Source organism: Arachis duranensis, chromosome 4 (assembly GCF_000817695.3).
Source record: "Arachis duranensis cultivar V14167 chromosome 4, aradu.V14167.gnm2.J7QH, whole genome shotgun sequence".
NCBI classification, from domain to species: Eukaryota; Viridiplantae; Streptophyta; class Magnoliopsida; order Fabales; family Fabaceae; genus Arachis; species Arachis duranensis.
In genome coordinates this window covers 21,678,464-21,692,944 of record NC_029775.3, presented here as the reverse complement: position 1 = coordinate 21,692,944, position 14,481 = coordinate 21,678,464, and positions in this window count along the sequence as shown.

Here is a 14,481-nt window from a genome sequence, read left to right as displayed (position 1 = left end):
AGCCATATCTTAACCTCCCTAAGATAAAGGGACGGTTATCACCCTAAAAATATGGCACTACTCCAACGGTGGTTATTGGCTCACCACTATAAATACACTGACACCCCTCAGGTATCTCTAAGCCCAATACATTCTAAACCTGCTCACACCCTTGCTAACTTAGGCATCGGAGTGTCTTTGAAGGTACCACCCCCATTCACTCACGTACACAAGTCGGAAGGAGGTTCCAGCGTGCAAACCTGCTCGGAAGCTACCATCCACAAACGATTGGGCCGGCCAAATACAGTCCCGTCCATTAATCTCCAGTTACCCACCGTAACAATAGGGTAGTTATAATGTACAGATTCCAAGTGTGTAAATATTTACAGATTTTTCATTGGAGAAACACAGCAATAACACGTGTCTGTAAGTCATGCGTGGGTGCAGCGTGGAATTGAGTGGAGAAAGTGGTGTGCCCACCACGGAGCCGAGCCTCCTACGCTCGGTCATGGGATGGCTCCGTTTGGTTTTAATTTTTTTGTTGGGGCAAGTTTCATATGGATAAGTGTTTTAAGGGATGGCTTTGCAATGAATGGGCCTGGACAAAAAAAAGTGATCAAATGATGTTGTTCGAAAAATATATAATTGAAGGCCTTATGACTCAAATGGAACCAAAAAAAAAATCTATTATATATTATGGATTTCTAATTTTATAACTCAGATGTGCTACATGTCATTTCCTTGTTGTAATTGGAATTAAATATTTTCCTCCAAAATTAAAGAATTTTTCCTTTCTTCATATTAATTTTACAACCAAAATGTGCCACATGTCACTCCATTGTTATAATTAAAATTAAATCATTCCTTCCAAAATTAAAGAGTTCTCCCTCCTCCATACTAATTTTACAACCCGAATATACCACATGTCACTCCCACATTGCAATTGAAATAAATTCTTTCCCTCCAACATTAAAGAGTTCTCCCCTTCCCCTCTTCCTTTCTTTATCTCTCTTATTCCTTCAACCACTCTATCTATTTTATATATCATTATTAATATCAATGACTAATTACTAATTTGACAATCAAAATGTGCAACATGATATTCTTTAATTGCATTAAAATTAAAATATTAAAATTGAAATTGAAATGTACCTATATTTTGTATCATGTATTACTATCTAATTTAATAATCAAATGTGTCACACAACACTCTCTTTTTAAAATTGAGTGAAAATTTTTGTTTTCTGAAATTAATAAACTTCCTTCCTAAATTCTCTCATCTACCTCTCCCCATTTTTCTATATCTCTCTACTATTTTTACTCTATATATAATTTATATTTTATATGTTGTATTATTCTTTTTATATTGCATTATATTATATATTATTATCTAATTTAATAACAAAATGTGTGACATGGCAGTCTTACTAAATTTGAGAGAAAATATTTTTCTTTAAAATTAATAAACTCCCTTCCTAAATTCTCTCATATACTTCTCTCCTTTTTTTTCTATCTCTCTGTACTATTCTCACTCTATATATACTTCTAATATATTTATATGTTAATATCTAATTTAATAACCAAATGTGTCACGTGACATTCTATTATTCAAATTGAGAAAAAACATGTACTTCAAAAATTAATAAACTCCCTTCTTAAATTCTCTCATCTATCTCTCTCCCTTTCTCTACTTCTCTCTACTCTTCCCACTCTATATATAATTGTAATTTATATTTTATGTTAGTAATTTGAAAGATCAAAATGTATCATCAGATATTTTTTATAATAATTAAAATTAAATTTTTCTTTTAAAATTAACAAACAGAAACCCCTATCCCTAATCCACAAATAGGAATTTGTATATCCTTGAGAGACGAAATGCCATATACAAATTCATAGGAGAGAAATCCTGAACTGTAAAAATTTAGTTTATTAGCTTATTTCTTTTTGGGACAGTACATAGCAAGACAAAATTCCGAAACCTGAACCCCGAATGTCAAACCCGAAAAATCCTAACGATAAAAATGGTAAACCATGTTGTGGGAGCCAGAGAACCAAATTCCGTAAACATCGTACTTGAAATCTGAAATCGCAGTTGATTTGTTTATCCCGTTTGTTGAAAGAACACCATAACCCTGTATGCTAGACCGTGAACCGTGAACTGTGTACAATGAGATGTGTATCTAGAATCCGAATTTGTAAACCAGAGTTCGTATTCCAAAGTCCGTTAATCTTAAATCGAAATCCGATAAACCGATTAGTAGAGTGGGTTGAATCATAGATGAAAGGGTTGAACCGGCATCTGGAATCTAAATTTGTAAACCGGAGTTCGTATTTCGAAGTCTGTTAATCTTAAATCGGAATCTGATAAATCGGTCAATAGAATGGGTTGAATCATAGATGAAAGGATTGAACCGGCAAAATTATTGATTTATTATTTTTTTGGTTTAACCGATAAGTAACTTGTTGAACCGACAAAATCCATCTTTTTTGGATAAAGAAGATAAAATAGTCAAAATTGTGAAATTAAAATTTAAGATAGATGTGTTCAGTAATATTTGTGCCAGTACATTCTAACTTTAGTAAGTTATTTTCACCAATTTATAATTCAGTTATCACTGAAGAACATTATAAATGTATAGTATTTTTTCATATTAAATATGTAGGAAGTTTGTTATCGCACTGAATATAAGTATTTTAGATTCTGGTTTCTGAGTACGTCTGATAAGAAATAATGTTGGGAGTTAGGAGTTATATCACAATAGATAAGAATTATTCAGTAAAGGATATACCCAAGACACAACGGAAACATAAAAGATAGAAGAAGGTTTTTCTACTAGACCTCTAAGAAACCTGTTCTTAGCAACCTAGGTCACCGGAAAGGATTCCCTACTAGACCCTCAAAGAACTTGTCCTTGACAACCTAGATCAGAGGGACGAAAGCTGAAAAAATCACCACGCAGATCACCTTAGTATTGGATCCATCAATCTTCCTCATGCAACAAGCGAAACAAATCACTCACCTCACTTCTCACACAATAAAACGTGCTTAAAATTAGCTAAAATAGACCCTAAACAAACTAGCTAAAAGATAAGATAAGATAACTAATTTAAATCAAATTTGATCTTATTGGATTAGATTAGATTTGATTTATATTTAAAAATCCTAAAGATATGATAACTAATTTAAATCAGATTTGAGCTTATTAGATTCGATCATATTTGATTTAAATTTAAAAGCGCTTAAAATACTATTAAACAAATCAAAAGTCAATCAAATCTTTCAACAAACTCTAAGAGCAAAACAAATTAAAAATAAACAACTAAAATTCAAAAATTAATAAAAATTATGTATCCCATTGAATTTAAAAAAGTTTTATTGGGCTTCTTGTTGTATTGTCTTAGCTCAATAGGCCTAATGAATTGTTGCCCTTTTAACACTATTGTTTTTTAGACGGACTCTTGATCTTTTTGATGTGCAAAACTAGCATGACACGATTCTTCTAAAATTCGTTAATGTTTTACTTGTAAGTCAAATTTGTGCCACCCTTAGTCACTAAAACTAATGCTACGATAGAACTCCTCTTAAAAATATTATCATATTATATATATTTTAGCTCAGTCACAAAATTCTTTAGATTCGTCACTAGATATAATATAGAAGAGTAGTTTTGCTATCTAAATGTTGATCACATATCTATATATACATGGGGGGATCTCTGGTGGCTATATTGTTTTGGTGGCTAAAGTGACCAAACTTAATAAATTAATTTGGAATTGACATCTGTTACATGTAAAGAAAGTGGATGTAGGCTTTTGACCCTTCTAATCATTGTAACTCTACTAACTGAAAAGAAAAGTAAAATATTTCAACTTTAAACTATAGTACTTAGAGATGTTTTAGTGTGCCATTAGTTTTGGCGATTAAAAATGGTAAAAAATTTGACCTATAAATAAAATATTAACAATAATAAAAAATAAATTTAAAATAAAAATAATTTTTTTTATAATTTTTTATATATGATTACGTCTAGATTCTCTTGTTCAGATATGACTCCACACGACCCTCTTCAGGGGATCTGTCTGCCATTACTGGTTGATCTCTCGGGTCCCCGGCAACGCCGCCAATGTTACGGTGGGTAACCGGAGATTAATGGACTGGATTGTATTGGCCGGCCCAATCGTCTGCGGATGGTAGCCTCCGAGCAGGTTTGTGCACTGGAGCCTCCTTCCGACTTGTGTACGTGAGTGAATGGGGGGTGGTACCTGCAAAGACACTCCGATGCGTAAGTTAGCAAGGGTGTGAGCAGGTTTAGAATGTATTGGGCTTAGAGATACCTGAGGGGTGTCAGTGTATTTATAGTGGTGAGCCGATAACCACCGTTGGAGTAGTGCCATATTTTTAGGGTGATAACCGTCCCTTTATCTTAGGGAGGTTAAGATATGGCTCCCGGAAGTGGTTAGAAAGATTTTAGGGGTGTTCGTAGCCGACTTTCTTAGAGGAGACGGGGTTTTTAAACCGACGTGATTTTTGCGACCTTTTGTTCTTGACAGTTACGTCTATTCAAGCGTCGTGTCCGTTAGGGATGCACCTAGGGATTGATGGCTTTGGTAACGGTGCACTCTCATTAATGACTGCCCCGTTTTTACCATTATGCCCCTAGAGTATTTATAAATACTTTTTCCTCTCTTTCATTATCTTCTTTCTGCGATTTTTCTAATTTTTTCCTCGTTCGTTCTTCATTCGTTCGTGCTGTATTCTTGTGTTTCGGAGACTTTCGCTTCTTCCAACCTTCATTTTCAGAGAGAGGTTAGTTTCTTTTTCTCTTTCATATTTTTCGTATGCCTTCATTTTGTAGATAAGTAGGTTCGTAGACTTTTGCTTGGTTCCTTTTTCTCCCCTCTAGAGACCTTTGTTTTTGATTTTTTCTTTTCTTTTTCCCTTTGTAGGTTTCCTCATCTTCTTTAGGAAAAGAAAATGGCCTCCGTAGATTGGGTTGATGTTACTGTCCTAGGGGAGGAGCCGTTGGTTGATTTTGAGTTTATTACTCATCTTCGTACTCACCACCGGCTCTGTACCTCGGATGAGGACGAGCCTAAGTATGAGTTGCTTATCCCAAGTTCAGAGGACCGAGTTTGCCATGGGAGGGCCAACGGAACGGCCCCTCATTTCTTCTTTATGTATGAATGCATGATCACCCGTCTGGGCGTTTTTCTACCTTTTTCAGATTTTGAGATGTCTGTTTTGCAACACTGTCGGGTTGCCCCTACCCAGCTTCATCCCAACTCTTGGGGTTTTTTGAAAATTTATCAATTTATTAGCCATGCTTTGGAGTTCCCGACCTCTCTGAAAATCTTTTTCCATCTTTTCCATATGACCATGCCCTTCAGTGGGCTAAACAATAAACAACAATGGGTTTCCTTCCGAGCCATACAAGGTCGGAGAATCTTCAACCTTTTTGACGAATCCTTCCACGACTTTAAAAATTATTTTTTCAAAGTGCAAGCTGTAGAGGGTCACCACCCCTTTTTCCTGGATGATAATTCTTCTCCTCGCTTTCCTTTATACTGGCTGGAGGCCTCTCCTTGTGAGAAATATAGTCTGGATGACCTGGATGAAGTAGAGGCCGCCATTGTGGGGTTCCTCCGAGAAGTGTGGGGGAGGGCCCCATATTTGGACACTAAAAAGTTTCTCCAAGGGTCTCCGACCTTTATCCAAGCACAGCTAGGTAGCTTTCATTTGTTTGTTAGATTCCTGGCTTGTTAACTGAACTTTCCGACTTGTTTAATTCCTTAGCTATTGTTTTCTTTTTCAGAAATGGCGAAGACGAATGCTCAGGAATCTTACCAGAGAGTCCAGGAGGTCAAAGCAAAGTCTCGCGCCAGGACTGGTGGTGCCAGGGTTATCTCTCCTCCTCCTCCTCCTCGGAACGTTGGGACTCTTTCTAAGCCCATTGTGATTTCTTCTTCAGCTTCCTCTCAACCGCCCCCCTCCCCCCCTGGTCGTCCGACCCTCCCCTGAGCCAACGAAGCGCAAGACCTTAGAGTCTGGCTCTTCCGGTGAGGTTAAGGCGGATGCTCTTGCGTTCGTTCGAAAGAATATCTACCCCCATGCTCGTATAAGCATGGATGATATGTCCGTTCGGAGCCACCTTACCACTATGATTGAGGAGAGTCTCAAGGCGGCGGGGGTTTGCGGCAAACTCTTGGATATTTTTGAGAAGGCTCCTCTCAGCTCTTTAGGGATGACCCCAAGGGTCGAGGAGCTGGAAGGAAGGCTTCGCTCATACCAAGAGCAGGAGAGGGAGTTGAAGGAGGAAGTCGCCAAGCTGAAGGAGGAGAGAGATGCCCTCCGGGAGAAGGGGAAGGTTTTGCAAGCCCAATGCAACATGGAGATGGATTTGAGGAAAACAGCGCAGGCCAGCTATCAAAGTTTATTCAATGATCTTGTGTCTGTGAAGAATGATCTGCTGAATTCTCGGAAGGCATACGATGAGTTGGAGGACTCTATTGCTGATGGCGCCGAGGAGTCTTGGAGGATCTTCCTGGAGCAAGTCAGAGTTATTGCTCCCGACTTGGATCTTTCTCCTTTACATCCTGACAAAGTTGTTATTGACCGGGCCATAGTTGATCCCCCTGTCCCTGTGATCGTTTCTGAATCAGAGTTGAAGACTCGAGGGCAGAGGATCATTGAGTCTCCTCCTCATGGAAAGGATGCTCCGAGTTCTTCAGCAGTTCCTCCTATTTCCTCTTCATCTCCTATGGATGCCTCTCTTCGTGGTCCTAGTGGCGCTCCTCCTAACTTCGGTGGTGGTGATCCGTCTACTCCTCTTCCTAAAAAATGATTTGTGGGCTATTTGGGGGCCCGGCCTGTGGGTCCCCTATTTTTAAACTCTTTTATTTACTTTTGGTTGGTGGTGTTTGTTGAACAATTTCTTTTGGCCTTTCAAGGCCGTAAACAAAATATTAAAAATACCATTTTTAATAAGGGTTTTGGTTACCTTATGCGTGTATGCTTTTCTGATTTTGATTTTTCGAAGTCCCCTTGATCTTTTTCTGAAAACCTTTCCCTTTGGCTTGTCTGAGCCTTTTGTTTAAGGACTTTAGGACATCCTTTAAACTTTTTCCTAGGTTTTTCAATCTCTTTTTTATTATTCCTTATACTCAACTTTGCTTTAGTGAGTTCTTATGACTTAGGTTATTTTTGCGATGCGTTTTTCTTCTACTCGGTTCTTCACTCCGATCCACGGGTTGAAGTATTTCCGAGTTTTTCTACTCGGATTTTCATTTTGACTTATGAGTTGGATTGTTCCTGAGTTTTTTACGATCAACTCATATAACCTCTTTACACCGACTTGTACCTCGTCGTTTTATCCTGACGACCATATAGATCGATTCATGGGATTTTCACGTTTTGTCGAGCTTAAGTCGGCGCGTTTCGTAGAAAGATTTAGAAAATAGAAAGGAGTTTATAAGAGATATTGTGAATGAAAAAAGATCTTTTATTGATTGGGGAGATACCTTCTTGCTACTAAGGGTTTTTAATAGCCTATTTTCCCTTAGCCTCTACTATGATGCCTCGTTAAAAACCCTTCTCTAGAAAAAACCCTTTGATTTTGGGAAAAAATCATGAAGTTGGGAAAAGAGTACATAAGGGAGTAGAGTTCGCTTTTAACTGTAGTACCTTTTCAGATTACAAGCATGCCACGACCTTGGGAACTCAGTGCCGTTCAGGTCGGTTACTTTATAATAACCTTTTCCTAAAACTTCATTGACTTTGTATGGTCTCTTCCAATTAGCAGCAAGTTTTCCTTCCCCTGATTTGTTGACTCCAATGTCGTTTCTGATTAAGACCAAGTCATTCGGGGCAAATGTTCTTCGAATGACTTTTTTGTTGTACCTTGTAGTCATCCTTTGCTTCAACGCTGCTTCTCTTATCTGGGCATCTTCTCGGACTTCGGGGAGCAAGTCGAGCTCCTCTTTGTGCCCCTGTATGTTTCCGATCTCGTCATGGAGAATTACCCTTGGGCTTTGTTCATTGATTTCTATTGGTATCATTGCTTCTACGCCATAAACTAGTCGGAAGGGTGTTTCTCCAGTGGCGGATTGGGGTGTGTCCTGTAAGCCCATAGCACATGGGGGAGCTCTTTAGCCCAAGCTCCTTTTGCTTCTTGTAATCTTTTCTTTAGCCCTGCCAGTATAACTTTGTTGGCTGCCTCGGCTTGCCAATTGGCTTGCGGGTGTTCTACCGAGGTGAACTGGTGTTTGATTCTCATACTGGCTACTAAGCTTCTGAAGGTAGAGTCGGTGAACTGCTGTTTAGATCCCGAGTTATGTGTTTAACCTCGGTTTCTGCAAAGCGCCCAAGAAGCTCCAGAGTTTTCTCCAAGTACCTCTTCATATTTGGGTCCTTTGCCTGATACTCTCCGCTTATTTGGGAGGTCACCACTTGTGAGTCGCTGTATATCATCACCTTTGTAGCACCGACTTCTTCTGCCAGCTTCAATCCAGCAATCAAGGCTTCATACTCTGCCTGATTATTTGAAGCTGGGAATTCAAATTTTAGGGAAACCTCTATCTGGGTTCCTCTTTCATCTACCAATATTATGCATGCACCGCTTCCTGTTTTGTTGGAGGATCCATCTACATAGAGTTCCCGTGTAGTTGGTTTTTCCTCCTGATCCCCTGTGTATTCTGCAACGAAGTCGGCGAGGCATTGGGCTTTAATCGCCGTCCAAGTTTCATATCTTAAGTCAAACTCGGAGAGCTCTATTGCCCATTGAACCATTCTCCCTGCAACATCCCTCTTTTGGAGGATTTGCTTCATGGGTTGGTTCGTACGGACTCTTATTGTGTGAGCCTGAAAGTAAGGTTGTAGCCTTCGTGAGGCTATTACTAAGGAGTAGGCAAACTTCTCTAGTTTGTGGTATCTTAGCTCAGGGCCTTGTAGAACTTTACTGATGAAATAAACTGGATGTTGTCCGACCTCATCTTCTCTTATCAGGGCTGATGAGACAGCCTTGTCTGCTACAGATAAGTACAGAACGAGGTCTTTTCCAGATACTGGTCGGGTCAGAATAGGAGGTTGGCTTAAAAACTTTTTGAACTCCTGGAACGCCTCCTCGCATTCAGGGGTCCATTTGAACTAGCATCCCTTTCTTAATAAGGAGAATAGTGGAAGGGATTTTAGTGCCGATCCTGCCAAAAATCTGGAGAGGGTTGCAAGTCGGCCATTCAGCTGCTGGACTTCTCTCAAACAAGTCGGACTTTTCATTTCTAGGATGGCTCTACACTTATCGGGATTGGCTTCGATCCCTCTTTGTGTTAACATAAATCCTAGAAATTTCCCTGCCTCCACCGCGAAGGCGTACTTTGCGGGATTTAGTCTCATCCCGTGCAGCCTTATGGTGTCAAAGACTTGTGAGAGGTCTGACAAGAGGTCGACTTCCTTTTTGGTCCTTACCAGCATATCGTCGACGTATACTTCCATTAGACTCCCCAGGTGAGGGGAAAACACTTTATTCATCAACCTTTGATATGTGGCTCCTGCATTCTTCAATCCGAATGGCATGACCACGTAGCAGAAATTAGCTCTGGGTGTGATGAATGATGTTTTCTCCTGGTCTGGCTCATACATTGGGATTTGATTATATCCCGAGTAGGCGTCCATAAATGATAAGTATTAATACCCCGAGCTGGAGTCCACTAGGGTGTCAATACTTGGCAGTGGATAAGGGTCCTTGGGACATGCCTTATTTTAGTCGGTATAGTCGACACACATTCTCCATTTGCCATTCTGTTTTTTGACTAGCACTACATTGGCTAGCCATGTTGGGTACTTGACTTCTCTGATGAAGCCAGCTTCTAGGAGCGCCTGTACTTGTTCTTCTACTATTAGGGCTCGTTCTGGGCCGAGCTTGCGTCTTCTTTGTTGTACAGGTCGGGATCCCGGATAAACCGAGAGCTTGTGGGACATGAATTCGGGGTCTATCCCGGGCATGTCAGAGGCCTTCCAGGCGAAGAGGTCGGAGTTATCTCTTAGGAGCTTGGTCAATTCTTGTTTTAGGGTCTCCCCTAGGTTGGCTCCTATGTGAGTATTTTTCCCTTCCTCTTTGCCGACCTGTGTCTCCTCGGTTTTTCCTCCCGGTTGTGGTCGCAGCTCTTCTCTTGCCATTGCACCACCGAGCTCTATTGTGTGAACTTCTCTGCCCTTTCCTCTCAGATTTAGGCTTTCATTGTAGCATTTCCTCGCCAATTTTTGGTCTCCCCTTACCGTTGCTATTCCCGCTGAGGTCGGGAATTTCATGCAGAGGTGGGGAGTGGATACCACTGCTCTGAGTCGATTAAGGGTAGCTCTGCCGATTAAAGCATTATATGCTGACCCGACATCAATAACTATGAAGTCTATACTCAGAGTCTTTGATTTTTCCCCTTTTTCAAAAGTGGTGTGGAGGGGCAAAAATCCCAGTGGTTTTATTGGCGTGTCCCCTAATCCGTATAGGGTGTCGGGGTAGGCTCTTAATTCTTTCTCATCCAACCCTAGCTTGTCAAAAGCGGGCTTAAAAAGGATGTCCGCTGAGCTTCCTTGGTCTACTAGGGTTCTGTGGAGATGGGCATTGGCTAGCATCATAGTTATTACTACTGGATCATCATGTCCAGGGGTTATTCCTTGCCCATCTTCTTTAGTGAATGAGATGGTGGAGAGATCGGATGACTCTCCTCCGACCTGATAGACTCTCTTGAGGTGCCTTTTCGAGAGGATTTTGTGAGTCCCCCTCCCGCGAACCCCCCTGAGATCATATGGATATGTCTCTCAGGAGTCGACGGTGGTGGGTCTCTTCTGTCGATATCATCTCGCTTCCTCTTCCCATGACCGTCTGACCTTTCTATGAGATATCTGTTAAGCCGACCTTCTCTAGCCAACTTTTCTATCACATTTTTAAGGTCGTAACAATCGTTCGTGGAGTGACCATATATTTTATGGTACTCACAGTAGTCGCTGCGGCTTCTTCCCTTTTTATTTTTGATGGGTCTGGGGGGTGGCAGCCTTTCAGTGTTGCAAATTTCTCTGTACACATCCACTATTGAAACTTTTAGAGGAGTATAAGAGTGGTACTTCCTTGGTCTGTCGAGACCGAGTTCTTCCTTCTTCTTGGTCTCCCTCTCCCTCTCTTTTATTGAGGGAGGGTGCCCAGGTCGCCAACTTAGGTCTCTCAGTTTGGCATTTTCCTCCATGTTGATGTACTTTTCAGCTCTTTCCTGTACATCACTCAAGGAGATGGGGTGTCTTTTGGATATGGACTGCGAGAAGGGACCTTCTCTAAGCCCATTGACTAACCCCATTATTACTGCCTCGGTGGGCAGGTCTTGAATCTCCAAACATGCTTTGTTGAACCTTTCCATATAGGCTTGTAAAGATTCTCCGACCTCCTGTTTTATTCCCAGGAGGCTCGGTGCATGTTTCACTTTGTCTTTCTGGATAGAGAACCTTATCAAAAACTTCCTTGAGAGGTCTTCAAAGCTGGTAACCGACCTCGGGGGGAGGCTATCGAACCACTTCATCGCTGCTTTCGATAGAGTGGTCGGGAAGGCTTTGCATCGCGTAGCGTCGGAAGCATCAGCTAGGTACATCCGACTTTTGAAGTTGTTCAGGTGATGCTTTGGATCCGTGGTTCCGTCATAGAGGTCCATATCAGGACTTTTGAAGTTCCTCGAAACTTTTGCCCTCATTATGTCTTCGCTGAAAGGATCCTCCCCACCTAAGGGCGGCTCTTCCTTTTCGTCACGAGAGTTGCGACCTTTGAGGGAGGATTCTAACTTTAAGAGTTTTCTCTCTAACTCTTTTCATCGTTCCATCTCCTCTTTTAGGCTCTTTTTGGTTTTCTTTTGTCGCTCCCGTTCTTGTTCTAACTGTTCCAGGCGACTGTGGACTAATCCCATGAGTTCAGTTACATGGGATGGTCCCTCTTTTTCTGATTCGCGCCCTTCTGAGGAGTTTACCTTCGGGTTTTTTACTCCGGAGGTACCTTCCCTGTGTTGATTATCAATTTCCTGGTGGAGGGTGAAGTCCGCATCGTTATTGCCTGTGTCCAGATTCTCTTGCTCAGAATCTATCTCGACATGACCTTCTTCGTGGGATCTGTCCGCCATCGGTGGCTGATCTCTCGGGTCCCCGGCAACGGCGCCAATGTTACGGTGGGTAACCGGAGATTAATGGACGGGACTGTATTTGGCCGGCCCAATCGTTTGTGGATGGTAGCTTTCGAGCAGGTTTGCACGCTGGAACCTCCTTCTGACTTGTGTACGTGAGTGAATGGGGGTGGTACCTGCAAAGACACTCCGATGCCTAAGTTAGCAAGGGTGAGAGCAGGTTTAGAATGTATTGGGCTTAGAGATACCTGAGGGGTGTCAGTGTATTTATAGTGGTGAGCCAATAACCACCATTGGAGTAGTGCCATATTTTTAGGGTGATAACCGTCCCTTTATCTTAGAGAGGTTAAGATATGGCTCCCAGAAGTGGTTAGAAAGATTTTAGGGGCAGTTACTTATTTGAATTGATGTTAATCTGCCAACTATTCTCCGTCCCGACTTCTTTAGAGCAAATCGTAGTCAAGACCGACTTCTTAGTACGAAGGTCGGTGCTCAGCAAGGCTCAATCCTCTGGACTAGGCCTTTCATTTGGACCTGGGCCTTTATTATTGGGCCAGGGTATGAACAATTTCTATATGAAAGAGAATTAAAAATATATTATACCTACTTTATTATAGTCTTATTCACTCAACGTAATCTTTTAGTACTCTTTCTAAATATTCTCAATATTATTATTATTATTATTATTATTATTATTATTAACTTGAGCATGATTATGATGATATTCACTGCTACTTTGTCCCTTAACATTCAAACCAAGAAGGTCCATCTCTGATACCTCAAAATCAAACTTGTTATCATTATCATCATCATCATCAATGTGTGATTCTAGTTTAATAAAAGTTGAGCAATCTTCATCAACAAAACCTAATAATCCAATTATAAATATAATTAAAAATTTATTTTGTTGTTATTTTTTATAATTATAAAAAAATTATAAAAATTATTTTGATAAAAATAATTATAAAAAATTATAAAAGAGGAAAAGAATCATTTTGAGGATTGCTTTAATTTTCTTGTCATGCTATGTATTAATATTTTATTTGTAAGTCAAACTTATATCATTTTTAATCACCAAAATTAATGCCAACATAGAATAAATATATATATATAGGGAAGGTCTCTAATGGCTAAAATTGTGGTGGCTAAAAGTAATTTTTTGTTGACCAACAAATATTTTGTTGACATGTGATGGTGTTAGGTAATGCAAGAGAAGTATTAGGCCAAGGACAAAAAAATAAGTGCATGTCCAAAAACTGTTTTTTATTTATGTGGGTCATTAATGTATTATTAAATCATGCCCCTTCTTTTGATCTATTTTGTTTATTTTTTTAAAATTGTATAAAATATGTAATTCACGTTTATTTAAAAATAATACAAAAAATTATTTGAAATTATATTTAAATTAAGGTTTAATTATTTTGTTGATCCTTATAGTTTTGTGAAATTTTTAATTAGGTCCCTGTATTTTTTTTTAATTGAGTCCTTGTACCAAAACTTTTCTTTAATTGGATTCTTACACTTTTTTTCTTTTATTTGGGTCTTTGCACCAATTTTTGTTTTAGTTGGATCCCTATAAAATTAATTCAATTATTGTCAAGAGAGACCTAATTAAAAAAAAATTTAGTTCAGAGACTTAATTAAAAGAAAAAAAATATAGGGACCTAATTGAAAATTTTACAAAATTATAGGGATTAACAAAATAATTAAACCTGAAATTAAATATTATTTAAATATAATCAGTTAGATATAGTTTGAACATATATAATTTAAATTTTAGCATTTATATTTAGAATTATATTTATTAATTTAAATTAAATAGTGTATAATTTTAAATTATAAATTAGTGTATATAAATTATATTAATTAGTTAATTATTTATTTTAAGGATAACTAATTAAAATAAAACTTTGAAAAAATTATTTCTATTAAGCATGAAAATTCTACCATTAATTTTTATGAAATATTCAAAATGTAACTTAAATCATAGTAGTTTTTTTTAAATATTTTTTTATATGATTAAACTAAAAAATAAATAAAAGTTTATTTTTAAAAGTTCATTAAATTAATAGATTAAAAGTTTATATTTAATAATATATAATAGATTAAATATTCTAATTTTATAACAAGCTAAGTTCGATGTCAAATGAGATAAAAATAAAAATAATAAAAAATAACTATAAATAAAATATTACATCTTAAAAAATAATTGAGATAATTAAATACATGGTTGTAAAATTCTCTAAAATATAAGTTAAAAATGTTATAAAAAAATTTTAGACAAATAAAAATTAAAAACTTATCACTTTATCGATCTTTTTTTTAAATAAATATTGATAATTTTTTATACTT